Source organism: Pteropus medius, unplaced genomic scaffold (assembly GCF_902729225.1).
Source record: "Pteropus medius unplaced genomic scaffold, Ma_sr-lr_union100, whole genome shotgun sequence".
In the NCBI taxonomy this organism is placed as follows: Eukaryota; Metazoa; Chordata; class Mammalia; order Chiroptera; family Pteropodidae; genus Pteropus; species Pteropus medius.
This window is the reverse complement of record NW_024355990.1, coordinates 12,102,120-12,117,074: the sequence shown is the minus strand read 5'-3', so window position 1 is coordinate 12,117,074 and position 14,955 is coordinate 12,102,120. Positions and strand designations below refer to the sequence as shown.

The following is a 14,955-nucleotide window of genomic DNA, read 5'->3' as shown; positions in this document are numbered from 1 at the left end:
CTGTACAGGTGTCAATGGTTAGTGCATTACAGACTGTCTTTCACCAAAGCTACCTTAGAATGCCTCTAGCAGATATGCATGTTAGATGGCATCTTAGTCTTACCTCTGGCATTATGGTTACTTTACACATGGAATGATGGAAAATGCTGACCATGAACAGAAGCTCATGCACTCTAGGTCAAGTTCCCCGCTGCCTGAGAATCAGCAAGCCCTTACCCACAGCCGTTCTTGTACGAGCCAGGCACTGCTCTCAGGGCTTTGCAGACACTCATTCATTCAACCCTCACAACCACTTGAAGGTAGAAAACTGAGGCACTGAGAGGTTAAGCAATTCCCAAGGCCCCTCGAGCTGTGTCTGGCTCCTGAGCCCCAGGTCTTTACCGCCACCCTGTGCTGTTCGCCCTGTGACATGCCTGCCTGCCTGCCTGTCCCATCTTCACCCCACTCTTCTCTACCCCTCCTCGCCACCGCCCTACTTTCCAGATGTTCCCTCTCCTGAAATGCTCTTCCCAACACTCCCAGTTGGTGGCTCCTTCCCTTTATTCTTTCTCAGTGCCCTGTTTTTCTTCTGAGGAAGATTTCACAGTTATCACAATTTAATATATACAATGCATATGTCTGTTGACTTATTTATTGTCTAAACTAGATAATGTGCTATGTGCTGACAAGGACACATCTGTTTTGCTCCTACAGGATTTCCAATGCTAAACACAATGCTTGGTTCCAACAGACGCTCAAATTCTCTTCAGTGAAGGGTTTTTAAATTCTTGATTTCAAGCCCCCAAATAATAAATATAAGCAGCTTTAGGAACTCTGCCTAAAAGACAGCATTAGACGTAAGAGAGAACTTAAAAGTGAGGAAGAGAACTGGCTAGCTTATGTCAGCTTTAAGTAACAAAAGAGAAATAAAACTCATAAAATGCACATTGTGATTCTGAAAGGTTATTTGCAGGAGCAATCCAAGGGATGGATTTAAATCTCAAATCCTAAATAAGCTTATGACTGAAGAGGGCTCCTTCCACCCCACGCCATTCTCAACTGCTAGGATAAGCCAGAGAGGCACTCAGTTGGTTCCAATCATCTTCATAGGGGAGAGCCCTCAGAACCAACGTCCAGGCAAACCCAACAGACACAGGTTACCTGGTTGTTTCGAAGCCCAGCCACCTTTCCCATCTTATCAACTTTCACACCAAAAGGTTAGATTCTTCTCAAAACAGCCCCACTTATGCTCACAGTGACCTGGCCTATGGTTTTTGGTCACCAAAGAAAACTTTCTATCCCAGGACCTAAGTCCTCCACAGCTCCCATAGGGGTTATTCTGTAGATGTAACAAAAGTCTCCCAATACCCAGCAGATATCCTGAACGAGAACTCAGAATTTAAACAGGTGTCAGTACTCAATGAAAGTTTAGCAATTTGTGACCTCGAAGCAGGGGGAATCTTACTTTTTAAACTGGGAAAATTCACAGGGTGCATAGCTTGAGAGCTGTCCAGGACAAAGCAGGGTCCACCTGAAACAACCATAGAACTTATACTGGAGAGCAACATAAGCCTGAGTTCTAGTATATTTACAAGCCCTTGTCTTTGCTTTGTGATCTTGAACAAGTTACTTAATTTCTCTGAGCCTCAGTTCCCTCATCTTAAAATAAGATTGACAATAGTATCTATTACTTATAGGGTGATCAGAGTTTTAGAAGAAGGAACAGTGGCTGGCACTCAGCAATTCTCCATAAATGATAGTTACTCAAATTCTTACCACCCGTCTACTGTTTTTTGCTTTACAAAGCAATATCGCAAACATCCAACTGAGCCTCCGAGAGTCCAGAATGAAAGTAATTTCCTTTCAACCATTTAATTTATCGGATCCTAAGACTCATAAACTTGCATAATCTATAACACTGTGTTGCAGAGAGTAGAGGGAGGAAACTAAGAAATCAAGTCCTCATTTTGGAACAGAGACCCTCGAGGCCCAGAGCGGTGAACTGATATGCCCAAGAACACACATAGTAACAGGACAAACCTCCAGGATAAACAGAGTAACAGGTGAAACTCCCAGGACTGGAAGCAGGCCTCTTCATGCCAACTCCAGTGCTTTCTCTACCTCACCCAGTGCCAATCAAGGGTTTCCATAACTTCGTGACCTCCTAGCATCCTTCTGATTAGTGGTGTCTCATGGACATTTCACCAAAAGCAATTAAACATTATAAAGTTTGGAAAGGGGCAACACAGAATCTCATATATAACCTTGAGGTGCTTTAAAATTCACATGTAAGAGTATTCACATCAGCATAGGTTTCCAATCTTCTCATAACGATATTTATTTTTAACTTGGGATTTAAAGTTGACAAAGACCTTAATGAATACGCAGGACAAAGGGAGCTGTCTATCCATGGCTCGTTAGCTCCTAAAGTTAATGCTTCTCACAGGGACAAGAATCAGCCAAAGGACAGAGCTCCAGGCTACCTGGAAAACCATTTCTCTGCCTCACAGATCATAGATTACTGCCTGGGCTCTCAGTGGCAAATCTTACCAGATGCTCCCCAGAGCCACCTATCAGTTTACCTGTATGCTCTGTAATTCGACAGCATCAACTGCTATTGGGTGCTCCCTATGTGCCAGACACATGAGTGACTTCACATAATCTTCACAACTACCTATGAGGAATGTACTACCATAGTTCATCTAAGACCCCACTAATTCTAGGATACACCATTATTTTATGTATAAAAAAAGAAAGTCACTGCCAACTACACCGTGAGACCCCATAGATTATAAAATACTTTTTTTCCCAGAAATGTTGACACAAATTGTATTGTCTTAGCATTGCTGAAATGTGAACACTGTCCCATTTTACAAATAATTTGCCCATGGTCACAGTGTCGGTAAATGGAAGCAGTAGAGTACAGAATCTAGTCACCTTTTCACAGCAGTAAACTCAGATTTCCTGATGGCCATGTGAATTACCCAAAAATGTACCAGGCAAAGAGGCAGGACATGGGGTGCTAACTCTTGCTCCACCATGAACATACTAACTGTAGCAATCCTCTGAACATCTCATATGTCCAAGGAAGGCACTATGCCAGACTATCTCGAATAAACTGCTGTTTCTCTCCTGGGAAAAGCAATGTGGTACAATGGGAAAAGCACATTTTAGAATCAGGAAGACCTAGACTGAAATTCTTGCTCCACCATTTAACCAGTTTAACATCCTGGGCAAGTTTCTAAATTGCTCTGAGCCTCAGTTTTCTCTTCTGTATAATGAGGCTACCACTATCCAGCTCCCTTAGAGAAGGGTTCCTCAACACTCCCTCTTAAATATAAGGGGAGAAAGTAGTACATGGCAGAGTTGGACTTGAACAAATACTCTTTTCTAAACTAGCTGCCTTCTGCTTCTGCTTTGGGACAGAATCAAAGAACAAACATTCCCTGTGACCTCAACGATTCCCAAGGGGGACCCTCAAGAGAGAATAAAGATCAGACAGAAGAAAGTAGACCCAGAGGGACACCCAGGCAAAGAAAATGAACTGGAAGCACAGGACAGGAACACTATTTGTTTAATGAACTTCCAAACTTTTGACTAAATGAATTGACAGGGGGAAAGGAAAAAAAAAAAAAGAACAAGAAGTTAACACCATGAAAAGATACTAATCAATACATATGAGGATGAAGATAATTGTATACTAAACCTGACAGAGAAAACCAGTCTTTGAAAATTGTTTGATACCAAAAGTGATCTACAGCAGGAAGAATTTCCCCGTTGCACTATTTTGTTCTTATGTTAAGTAATAGTCTATGCATGTTTCCTTTTTCTTTCCTCAAGAGCTTTAGCAAATCCTCAAACGAGAGCTTTTGACTTGGAGGGAAGGCGAATCACATGACATGTAGAAACAAACTCCTGACCGGTTTTTTTCCTCCATCGTACCCATAATACCTCATAGTTTCTGGCACACACCTGACTCTCAATAAAAATTAGTTGAACACTTTTGGCTACAAGCAATTTCTTTCTGACCAAAATTCTAAAACATTCTATATATGTATTCTGCCTAAAAGCCTAATCTTTCCTGTTTCTTCTCTGGAAGCATTCTAAAGCATAATCTCTAATAAACAAACAATATGCTTGGGGTATGCTATGTCTCCAATTCTCTTACACAATGATCTTCTACTTGCTCTTCAAAGCTCAAGGCCCAGTACATTCAGCCCAACCAAACTCTTGCACTTTCCCCAGCTCCATCGTCTGCCCCAGCCCCTAGGTTGTCAGTTGCCTCAATTATACCACCATCTATCTTCTGATCTGAATCAGTTTGCTAATCTCCTTCTCAGGCACAGCACCAGTACTTGGAGATAAATGGGCAGGCAAGTTGAGTTCACCCAGAGCCCTCCACACCCATGTCTAGGTTTAACTGACATTCCCAGAGAGGCCCATGCAAAAGAAACTATATGGCAAAAATCCCACTCTGTCTCCATTGTCTCAGGAGGCTTGTTTGCCATAAGTTTAGATCAACTATCAACTTTTGAAAGAATCTGAATGAATACTGCAATACTTTCATGGCTAGGTAAGAGCTAGGGAAATGGCAGTTTCACTCTTCCAATACCTTCAATGTCTCAGCCAGTTCTGAACCCCCAAACCTAGACTCCTCAAACACTCCCTATCCCAGAGCTTAAGGATCATTTGCCTCTCCATTTTCCCTTACTGGTTTCCATATAAACATCACTCATTGTTTCCTTTGCAGCTTACAACTGGCTCCTGAAAGGACTCCTTTAAGACCTTTGATGAGAATAATCAAAACATACAAATGACTAGTTCCCTTCAATTCTTGTGCAGAGCAGCCATGGTGTCAAGACCTGGGACTTCAAACATGAATTTGGCACCAACCCTGCCTTCAAGGAGTCCACGCATTTTCTTCAACTATAAAACAGTATGTCCTTCCTGAGCAATGTCTACAAAACGGAGTGACAAAGAACTTCACAGTCTTGGAAAAAAGAGCGAGGGTGGAAACAGACTTTGCCTTTACATCTGATGCCCTGTAACCATAACAACCAACGAAATAACCATCAACCCACTGAGGGGCTAAGTTTTCCAAAAACCTTTTTCAAAAGGGGAAGGCGCCCCTGCACCAACTCCCGCGCCAGCGGTGCGTTCTGGGCAGCGTGCGTGGTGCAACTGAAGTCTGCTGTTCATTCCTTCCCCCGGTCTCACCTTTTTCCTACGTGCGCTCACCAGAAGCCACAGCCTTCACCGTCACACCTGCGCCCAGAGCAGGGCACCTGGCTTTAGGCCTCAGCCCAATGTCACTTGTTAACCTTCCGATCCCCGGCTATCCGCACGCCGCCACCTCATGCCTAAGGCATGCGAACCACCCCACGGCCACCCGCAATTTCCAAGAGTTGGAGAAAAACAACCCCAGGCGCACACAGCCTGACAGATCCGCGTAAAAGTAACTGCGGCTCTCGACTTGCCAGCATTTCGGGACATGGGCAAAGGGGACGGCAGGAACCCGGGACCCCATTCATAAATTACAAGCTGTTTTCCTAGTTGGCGTGCGGACGCTTTTCCCCGGCGGCGGCCGAGCCCCGAGGCCGGAGCCAGGTGCCGGCGGCTGCAGGCTAGAGGGACGGGCCGGCGGGCACCTCTGGCCGGGGTCAAGCCCAAACCGCCCCACATGGGCCCCAAAGAGAAGGGTTCGCCCCGGGGCGTCGCAGGTGGGCGACCCCATCAACACCTCGGACGTGACAGCAGGGTGGGGCCCCGGGGAGACCGCCCCCCTGTGCCCTGCCGCGCCAACGGCCACCGGCCCCGGGGCGTACCCTGGACCCTGCGGGGTCCGCTCGCCCCCAGCCCGGGCCTTCTCCGCGGGCGCTCCCTCCACAGCCCGCCCGGCCCCAGGCGCGCTCACCCCGGATCCGCTGGCTGCCTCATTGTACTGCGCCGGCGTCCGTGCTCCGCGGCCGCCGCCGCTCCGGCTTCGGCTCAGGCTCCGGCCGCTGTCCTGGCGCCCGCCCGCCCCCGGGCACCGGCCGCCCCGCCCCGCCGGCGGACCCGCCCCGCGCCCGCGGCAGCCGTCGCCAACCAGAGGGCGGGGGGGCGGAGCAGGCCGCGCGCCAGGCCTGGCCAATCCAGCCCCTACCTGCGTGGCGAGGAGCGGCCGCGGAAATGGGCGGGCGATTGGTCAGGTCTGTTAAAGGGGCCGCCGCGCGCAGGGCGGGGGGAGCGGGGCGGCAGCAAAGTTACCTGGAAGAGTCGGGGTGGGAGGGTTAAGAACCTCTATTCTCTCCTCACCTGGCTGCAGCGCTTTCCCAGCTCCTTGTACTTATTAATTTCCTCGTCCTGCAGCCTAGCAACAACTGGAGAAGGAACCTGATCCTGCCAGAGGAAGAAACTGAGGCGCCGAGAATCAGAGGTCTGCTTCTGGGCAAATTCACCCAAATTTGGGTTTTAGAGGGACGTCAGACACACATACCCCTCAAATCCCAGAAATTGGCTTTAAAAGGAACATGCTCAGCTTCACTCTGGAGGATTTTAACAAGCAGATTCCTAGGTTTTACCCCAGAACTTCTAATTCTCTATGTCTGGAATGGGACTGGGGAAAATATACATTTTTCAACTCCCCTCCCCCCGAGGTGATTCTGATGTGCATGGTACAAGAGCCACACTCAGGTACGTCTTTTAAGTCTATCATAGTAATGAAAGTAAATTCAACAGCCAAAAATAAAGCTAAACTTTTTTATCCTCAAAATCAGTAATACGGTTGGGAGACTTGCTTACTAGCTGGGGCTGGAGGTCACCTACTTAGAAACTCAGAAACAGTTCCCTAATGGGAACTGAATTTGAAGGGCTGGGATGAAGCAACAATCCAGTCTTGTCCTCTGACTCTGTGAAACAATGCTTAAATAACTCAGTGGCAAACACACCCTTCCTTAGTGCCATCACCAGGCCAAGTCATAACCCCAGAAGTGTGTCTTGCCCTTCTGGAGCTTCATTCCCTTCTGGAGCTTCATTCCCTTCTGGAGCTTCATTCTGATGCCATCAAGCTCTGCTCACACTTCCAGCCCCATGCCTCTCCCCATCTGACCCAGAAGTCACTGCTCTCAACTTCACTGCCTTCATCTTCGAGGTTAGTCCCCTTCAACCCAGCCCATTCTACAAGGAGTGAGTGGCTTCGCACAACAACCCGTTTTTTGCTGTGATATCTGATGGCTGCTGTGTTTGCCAGGGACAGCTCTGCATACACTGATCAGCCTTGCCAGGGATACGGCTCTGTGTTGCAGACATTAGTGCCGAAATCACCATTTACCAACCCTCGGCCTTCCCAAAGGAAAAGGACCTCTTGTCAGTAGGAGAAGGTTCCAGTTGTGGAACCTAGAAATGTGCAACGAAGGCAATTATCAGTGGAGAAAAGTCCAAGTTCCGCTTGGCCACGTCTTAAAATCCCCACCTCAGGAGGAGGGGTGGGTGCCCTGGCACTGCACCACTGCAAGGGTCCTTGGAAGCTGGCAGTATACATCTCAGAGTGCCCACCTACTTCTTTGCCCATGCTGAACCCTACATAAATATTAAATTAATTAATACATTATCAACCTGACGTCAAACTAGAGGCCAATAAGATCTGATGATGAACACTTAGAAAGAGGCAGTTCTTTTTGAAAAGTGAGGAATTTGGATGCTTTGAAAAATAAATGAACATATATTAATAATTCCTACCTATTAAGAGGTTACTATGCACCAGATACTATGTCAAGGCCTTTGCACATATTAATTCATTAAAACCTACCATAACCCTGTGTAGTAGGTATGATTGGTATTTTCTCCATTTTACAGGTGCAGAAACCGAAGCTCGCAGAGGAAATTGATGTGTCCAAGATCACAGATTAGCAACAGAAGCAAATATCACTAATCTTCACCAAAAGACAGAGTACTAATATAAGAGCATTGCCTTAGAGTCAAAGTTCCACTGCTTTAATTTACCATCTGTTTTACCTTGAAGAAGTTATGTAATTAAATCTCTTTGAACCTCAGCTCTCTTATCTGTAAAAATGGGAAAATAACACTTCTGTCTCTTTGGGCTGACATGAAAATCAAACAGAAGAAAATATATGAATATATATGGGCTTCGAACTTACAAATGAAAAGAGTGACTTTAAAGCTCAGTATCTGTGACTCATTAGAACGACCTATAACAAAGTTCAGGGATTATGATGCTAAATTCAGATATGGAGCAAAATTCCTTACTTTGTCCCCCAAATAGCTGCTCTATCTGTATAGCATGTACAAAGTGAACTAAATTTTTCCACCTACAGTAGAGGTAAAAGTCATAGAAATTCAAGCCCAAGTTATTAATCTGGCATCTACACCCCACCTCCCCCCAACCATCACCCCAATCTCTCTCACAAGATTTGACTTATTCCCACTTAAGACATTTCAAGATAATCCCCATTTTCTCATGAAACTCTTTATTTATTTATTTAGGCAACCCTTGGTTGACCTCACAGATTACAAGGACCTTATCAGTTTACAATCCCTTATTTTTTTTTTTTTACTTTTTATGCTTACAGCACCTGGTCTTCCTAGGTGGTCTCCCATCCAAGTACTAACCAAGCCCGACCCTGCTTAGCTTCCAAGATCAGACGGAATTGGGCTCGTTCAGGGTAACATGGCCATAGACTCGTGAAACTCTAAAATCAAAAAAAGCTCTAAGATTTTTTCTTCAGTTTTTTGACACAGAGTTACACTTTTGGAGGGAGAAATGGTTAAGTATGCAAAAACTAAAAAGTAGATCCCCCTGTACATCTAAAAAAATGGTAAGGATTTATTGTGCCACAAGCTGCACCCTTAATGAGCAATCACTGATTGCTCAGTAAGCACTGGGCAGTGTGCTAAGCACTAGGGATGAAGATGAAGGTACTTGTAAAAAAGTGTAAAAATGGCCATCTTTTGGCACTATGTCTAGTAGAGAAAGACCAACAAGTTGATAGACCATTATAGGCTTCCACAAAGATAAGCCCAGGAGCGGGCACAAAATAGGCACGTATAATCTCGAGAATCCCAATAATGTTTTAGAGGTGGCCAGATGAAGGCCATTAAGAGGAGAAACCAGAAAAGTGGTGACAACCTGAGTAAGTGTTGTCACCAATGGTGAATATGTTGAAGAAGGAAAAGAGTGGTTGACAGCAACATGTGCTTCAGAAGGTTCAAGTTAGAAGAGGGCTGAACAGTACCCACTTGGGATTTGGAAATGAGAAGGTTATTGGGATCATGGACCAAACTCGTGCAGGTGGGGCTGGAAATGCAGACTGCCTAGAGCTGGGATGAGGAGAAGAGCTAAAACAACAGAATAAAGAGGCCGGGGTATAGGGTTACAGGAGGCCCAAGGGGACAGAGGAGTTGCCAGGGACAGGAAGAGGGTCTGCCCTTCCACTGTGGAGAGGAGAATGCAGATAAGAATGGGTGTGGGTGCAAATTCATTCATGGTTGAGAGCAGGAAGTTTAGGAAATTCCCGCCTATTGGCTTCTATTTTTTAGCTCTAAAGTGAGAAGCAAAGTCAGCTGGAGAGTGGGTGAGAGGTGATAACAGCAGCTTAGAGGGAAACAGTGAAGAACTAGAAAAGCCATCGAGAGGAATGAAAGAGGGAGCTGCCAGACTGAGAGGGAGGATTCTGGGCTGCCCAGAGGGCTCCAAGACCACAGAGTTGGATGGATGGATGGTTATCAGGGGGAGCTGCAGCGGGGCCCAGGTGTGAAGAATCCAGAGTCAAGAATTTATAGGTAGGGGGAGGGTGAAGTGGGTAAAGGGGATCAAATAAATATATGGTAGCTGAGGGAAACTGGACTTTGGGTGGTAAACACACAATAGAATATACAGATGTCAAATTATAACATACACCTGAAAATTATATAATTGTATTAACCAATGTTACTCCCATAAACTTAATTAAAAAAAAAAATTTATAGGGCCAGGAATGGAAGAAATACAAAACAGTTTGGGGTGCTGACAACAGGGTTTGAAAGTGATGGATCGTGGGTTCTGTGTTGGTTTAGAGATACAAAGAAATCCAAGGAGGAGGGGATGGACAGGAAGAAGTAAGTGGGGACAGGAGAGAAGACCCAGACTTTCTGTTCGTTTGGAGTGGAACGGGGGAGGCAAGGTTTTCACGGAAGAACAATTGTGATGACAAGGTCAAGTGTGGCCATAGAATTGGAGTTCCTAAAGACACAAAGATCCTGCGTTTTCCCCTCCCCGCAGGTCCCTGGTGGAGAATGATCCAAGACAGCTCAGTCTTCAGCACTTTCTGTTCACTCCGCACCACCCCTGAGGGACTCTCACTAGGTGAGAGTGCGGAGAGCATCGCGTTCTCAGCAGGTTTCCCTTCTAAAATAAAAAGCTATTTATAATCAGAAGACTCCCACCGTCACTGAGACAGGAGAGACATCTCTGGTCCAGAACGCATCACCCCTTATACTTAAGGGGTGGGAAAGGCTACCTGAGGGGCGGCTTCAGGGGCTCAGGAGACGCCTCAACCAGGGGGTCGATGCTCCCGATGCTCCCGTGAATAATTCCTGGCCATCCATTCTGGGGCAGCAGACTGTGCGAGGAGATGTCGATTATTCACTTTGCTGGTTAGCACATGATAACAGAGGTTATTAGCTAGAAATGTCTCTTTCCGGAAATGGACTCAAGGAGGTCTAATATCCCCCGTTGGGGGATTGGCGGCTTCTAATTGATGTGGAGCAGAGCCAGAGTGGAATTCCTAGGCAGAAGGACTGATATTTCCCTCCCTTTCCCTGCTTGCTGTGTGCCTTGCCTCTCCAGGGCCCTCTCGACACTCCGCGCAGAGAACGAATATACCGGACAGCAGTTACTGCCTCGTTTTCCCTGTAGCCATGACATCGCTGGCCATCCTTGCTGCCTTCCAACCCAGGCCCTCTGCTCGACCCCGGCACAGGAAATTCAATCTCCAGCTTGCCCGGAATCACCCTGGAAAACAATTCTAGCTCCAGGATGGAGGATCTGCGGTGCAGCCAACAGGTGCTGGCCCCAGACCTGCTTTTCTCCTCCCCACCAAAACACATCACCCCCTAAGTAGCAGGAGTGGCAAAGCTTAGTTGGCCATTTAACGACATACCCATCCACCTAAACGTAGGGGAAAGTCGTTTATCTGTTTATTTTTTAATCTCGAAAAGGCGATGTATATATCCTGATATAGAAGAGCTAGAAGTCAGTGGGAAATGTCAGCTCCTGACCCAGGTGGTTAAACAGAATTGTAAATGGAAACGGTAGAATTGCTAGCCTTTGCCATTTCCATGTGGCTACTCTACTCAGCAGCTATTCGATTCAGAAGACAAAAAATGATCCATATTTGGGTGAGAACTTAGGCAAAGAAAATGTTTGACTCTGTTTTGGCAAGGGTTCCCCAGAAAGCAGACCATGAGACAAAAGCCCACATACAAATACGTTATGGGGGAACGTAAGCCCGGGGAGCATACCTGAGTCTCAGGGGCCGAAGGATGGGAGCAGAGGTGTTTGATAATGTGTTATTGGGGTGGCCACATTCCAGGTTGCTTGATATGGAGGGACTGAGAAGCCTTGTGAAAAGCATCTCAGACCCACCATCTGAGATGGGGGAATAAAGGGAAGGCATTTATCCAATGGCTTCTGCCCCCATTGGTGAAAGGCTATACACAGGGGCCTGAGCCCTGCTTCCAGAATTCACTGGCTTAGCACTGAGTGGGTATAGACAGAGATGCCCTGGGTGGGGGCTGAGGGGTGCCAGCTGCGGGCTCAAGGCAAGACATTGTCAGATTTCACCTACTGGAAGCTGGTAGGAGCGCTCACAGAACTGGCCACCACAGCAGTGCCTGGCAGATCTCAGGTGGCGCGGTTTCTGATACAAAGTCTCTTTTCAAAAAGAACCTTGCATTATCCCCTCAAAAGTGCCATCTTAAGTTAGGATGGAGGGATATAAGATTTCAAATGTCTTTTAATGTTAGTATAATGTTCTTTTTAGGGAAGCAGCCTTAGGCCAGTGGCTTCGGGGTCGTTTGGACGTGGGTTCAGGTTTTGCCTCTGTCATTTCTGAGTCATGTGACCTTGGGGAAGATATTAGACCTCCTTGAGCCCATTTCCTCATCTGTAAATTGGAGACATCCACATTATATGTTATCGCAAAGATTAAGTATATGTATAAATGCTTAATATAGCATCTTTACATAGCAGGTGCTCAACTAATGGAAGCTGTTTTATTTTTCACTCTAGGGAAAATTACTGGCCATGGAGTATAATGCATGTAGGAAGACAATGGGGTAACATGCTTAAGCCTCAAAAGTAGAGGTGAAAGACGCTATCACATGGTTGCAGAAAACCAAAAAAGACTTCTAATATTTCAAATAACCAAAAAGCTTTTATCCTCGGTGACTACATATCTTGGAGTCTCCAGGAAAGCATAAATTTCAACTATTCTCTCTTGTCCCAGTACATGAACTTGTTTGAGAGGCAGTCACCTTGATCTTGGACCGGTAAACAACATTATAGGTATATCCCATCAAGAAGGAGAAACAAGCTCTCTGGTTTTCTTTGCTCTGCCCACCCCTGGAGTGTGGGAAACACAGCTCTTCCTTCCCAGGGGCTCCTCCCTCCCAACCTCAGCTGAGGGGGCAGCTTTGTTTGTACAGGTGAGCTAATTAACAACCAGGTGACTTTCAGAAGAACCAGAGGCTTGAAGCACAATTCATGCTACACAGCAAAGGAGGAATCAAAATCCCCAGGTGGAGGGCTCCTCCCCAACTCCCCCATCCTCCCCTCCAACCCCCACCCCAGCGCCCCTGTGATCCACCACAGCAGGAAATGGTTTGGGTTTTTCTATTATGGAAGTGGTAGAAGCTCAGTTTAGAGTGTTGAAAAAACACAAAAACTTAGAAGAAGAAAACAACTCACTCATTTTCTTACCACCTGTTAACAATTGTCAACATTTTTGTAGTATTTCCTTCTGTTCTTTTTAAAAGCATCTTTTGTTTTACATAGCTGTTATTTCACACTATATACAATTTTGTAGTCCCTATTTAAAATTTAACATTGTCACAAAATGAGCAGCAGTACTATAAAGGATATGAGAAAGTAAGTTTTGGCTTAGAGTCAGAGGGTCTGCGTATTGATCTCAGCTCTGCCAAGTCCTGTAGGACTGTATTATTTCCCTTTTCTAAGCCTCAGGTTTGCCATCTATATAATGAAGATGAGAGACACATTCATTCTCTGCCACGACTTTTCTGTGTGGTCTTCTAGACTGGAAGCTCTGTGAACACAAAGTCCCTTCTGACTGGTCCTCTGCTAAATCCCTCCAGCCTGACTCTGGTGGGTTAAAGATGGCCACGAAGTCTTGTCATGTCTCCCGTCTAGAGGGAGAGTTTATTTCTCCACCCCTTGGACTCTTGGGCTGGCTTTGTGAGGTGGCCAGCCTCCAACGCGGTCCCAGGGACCCTCACTTCCTAGTCCTTCTCCTTCCTGTCACAGTCTCCTTCCACCATGAATGAGGGCTGGTCTGTGTGACAAAAGAGTATGGTGGAAGCGATGCAATCTGACTTCTGGAGTTAGCTCACAAAGGGCACTGAGGCTCCTGCCTGGGTCTCTTGGATCACTTGCTCCGGGGGAGGCCAGCCACCAAGTCATGGGGACTCTCAAGCAGCCCGCGGAGAGGCCCACGTACAGAAGAGCTGAGTCTTCCCGCCAACAGCAAGCACCAGTCAGGCCTTCAGGTGCGTGCGACTCCGGCTGGCATTGCATCTCATTAGACATCCCAGGACAGAACCGCCCAGCAAAACTGCTTCATAATTCCTGACTAATCCACAGACACTGAGAGAAAAATATGTATTGTCATTTTAAATCACTAAGTTTGCATATATAGGTCTTACTGTTAAAGTGTATAGTTGAAACTTACTGGAATTTGTTAACCAATGTCCCTGTAAAAAAATAAAAAATAAATTAAAAAAGAAAAACGCCGCTCAGTTTGGGGATTATTAGTTATGCGGCAGTAGGTAATTAAGATACCTTAAGGCTGGCTTTGGCCAAAAGAAGTGGCTTTCTGGGACTTCTGAGCCCAGGTTTTAAGAGGATTGGCAACTTCTACTTCCTGGCTCTTAGAGATCAGTCACCCTACTTTGAGAAGTCCAAGCCACATGGGGAAGCCACATAGAAGAGAGTTAAGGCATGACAGACGAAAGGCCCAGCTCATCATCTCCCAGCAGGCAATCAGCAACAACTGCCATCTCTGTGAGTGAGCATCTTAGAGGTGACACCACTGTCCACCCACTTACTTGAGTCAGGAACAGATGATCACAGCCTCGGCCATCACCCTATGGAGCAAAGGAACTGCACAGCTGAGCTCAGTCAGCCTGCAGAAATGTGAGAGATAATAAAATGGCTGTTGTTCTAAGCCTCTGAGTTTGGAATGATGTGCTGTGCATCAATATTTAACCAATACGCTGGCCCAGCACCTGGCACACAATTAGCTCTTGAGAAATGTCTGGTAAATAAGCAGATGACCTTCGTGTGGCTTCGGTTTCCTCTTCTGTAAAATCACAGAGGTTAGGACATTCGGTGTATTCTATTCGGCAGGGCTCCACCTCGCTAATGTTTTACGGCTGTTACTGAGGCTTGTGACACAGTATCACTTTGTCTGTGGTATCTCTGCGCCTCACCCTGTGCCAGTTCCTTCTTCTTTCTTTCTGTGGCACACACGCTCCAGGCACCTGGCCCTCACAAAGCTTTGGTGATTTCAATCATGGGGCTTTGTAATTTGGCAAGAGGAGATTGGCAGAGGTCCCCCCATCTCATAGGCAGCACCTGCTCAATTTAGCCAGAGGAAACGGGAAATACTCCCAACAGGTCCCTGGGATACACAGGCAAAGAGCAGACAGAACAAACGCAGACTGCATTTCCCACCTCCCTTCCTCAAGGCCAAGTCTAGAGTT

The 14,955-nt window shown here is 46.3% G+C and overlaps 1 protein-coding gene, 1 long non-coding RNA gene and 1 pseudogene across 6 annotated transcripts in view; 1 reads left to right on the top strand and 2 right to left on the bottom strand.

The window, feature by feature from the left end:
• The window catches only part of TEX2 (testis expressed 2), a 97,240-nt gene extending 82,800 nt beyond the window's left edge, over window positions 1–14,440 (bottom strand). For 3 of the 5 annotated variants that reach the window (XR_005652104.1, XM_039859414.1, XM_039859417.1), the window contains exon 1: window positions 5,894–6,023. The gene's annotated coding sequence lies outside the window, so the exon portion shown is untranslated. Of the gene's footprint in view, window positions 1–5,196; window positions 5,245–5,893; window positions 6,024–14,298 lie in introns of those variants that run through there. The other 2 variants (XM_039859416.1, XM_039859415.1) reach the window with 2 other exon arrangements.
• Window positions 6,180–8,012, top strand: LOC120600116 (uncharacterized). The gene is made up of 2 exons (XR_005652106.1): window positions 6,180–6,654; window positions 7,816–8,012. It is a non-coding gene; the product is annotated as an uncharacterized LOC120600116 (long non-coding RNA).
• Window positions 8,541–8,659, bottom strand: LOC120600396 (uncharacterized; annotated as a pseudogene).
• Window positions 14,441–14,955: the final 515 nt, after the last annotated feature.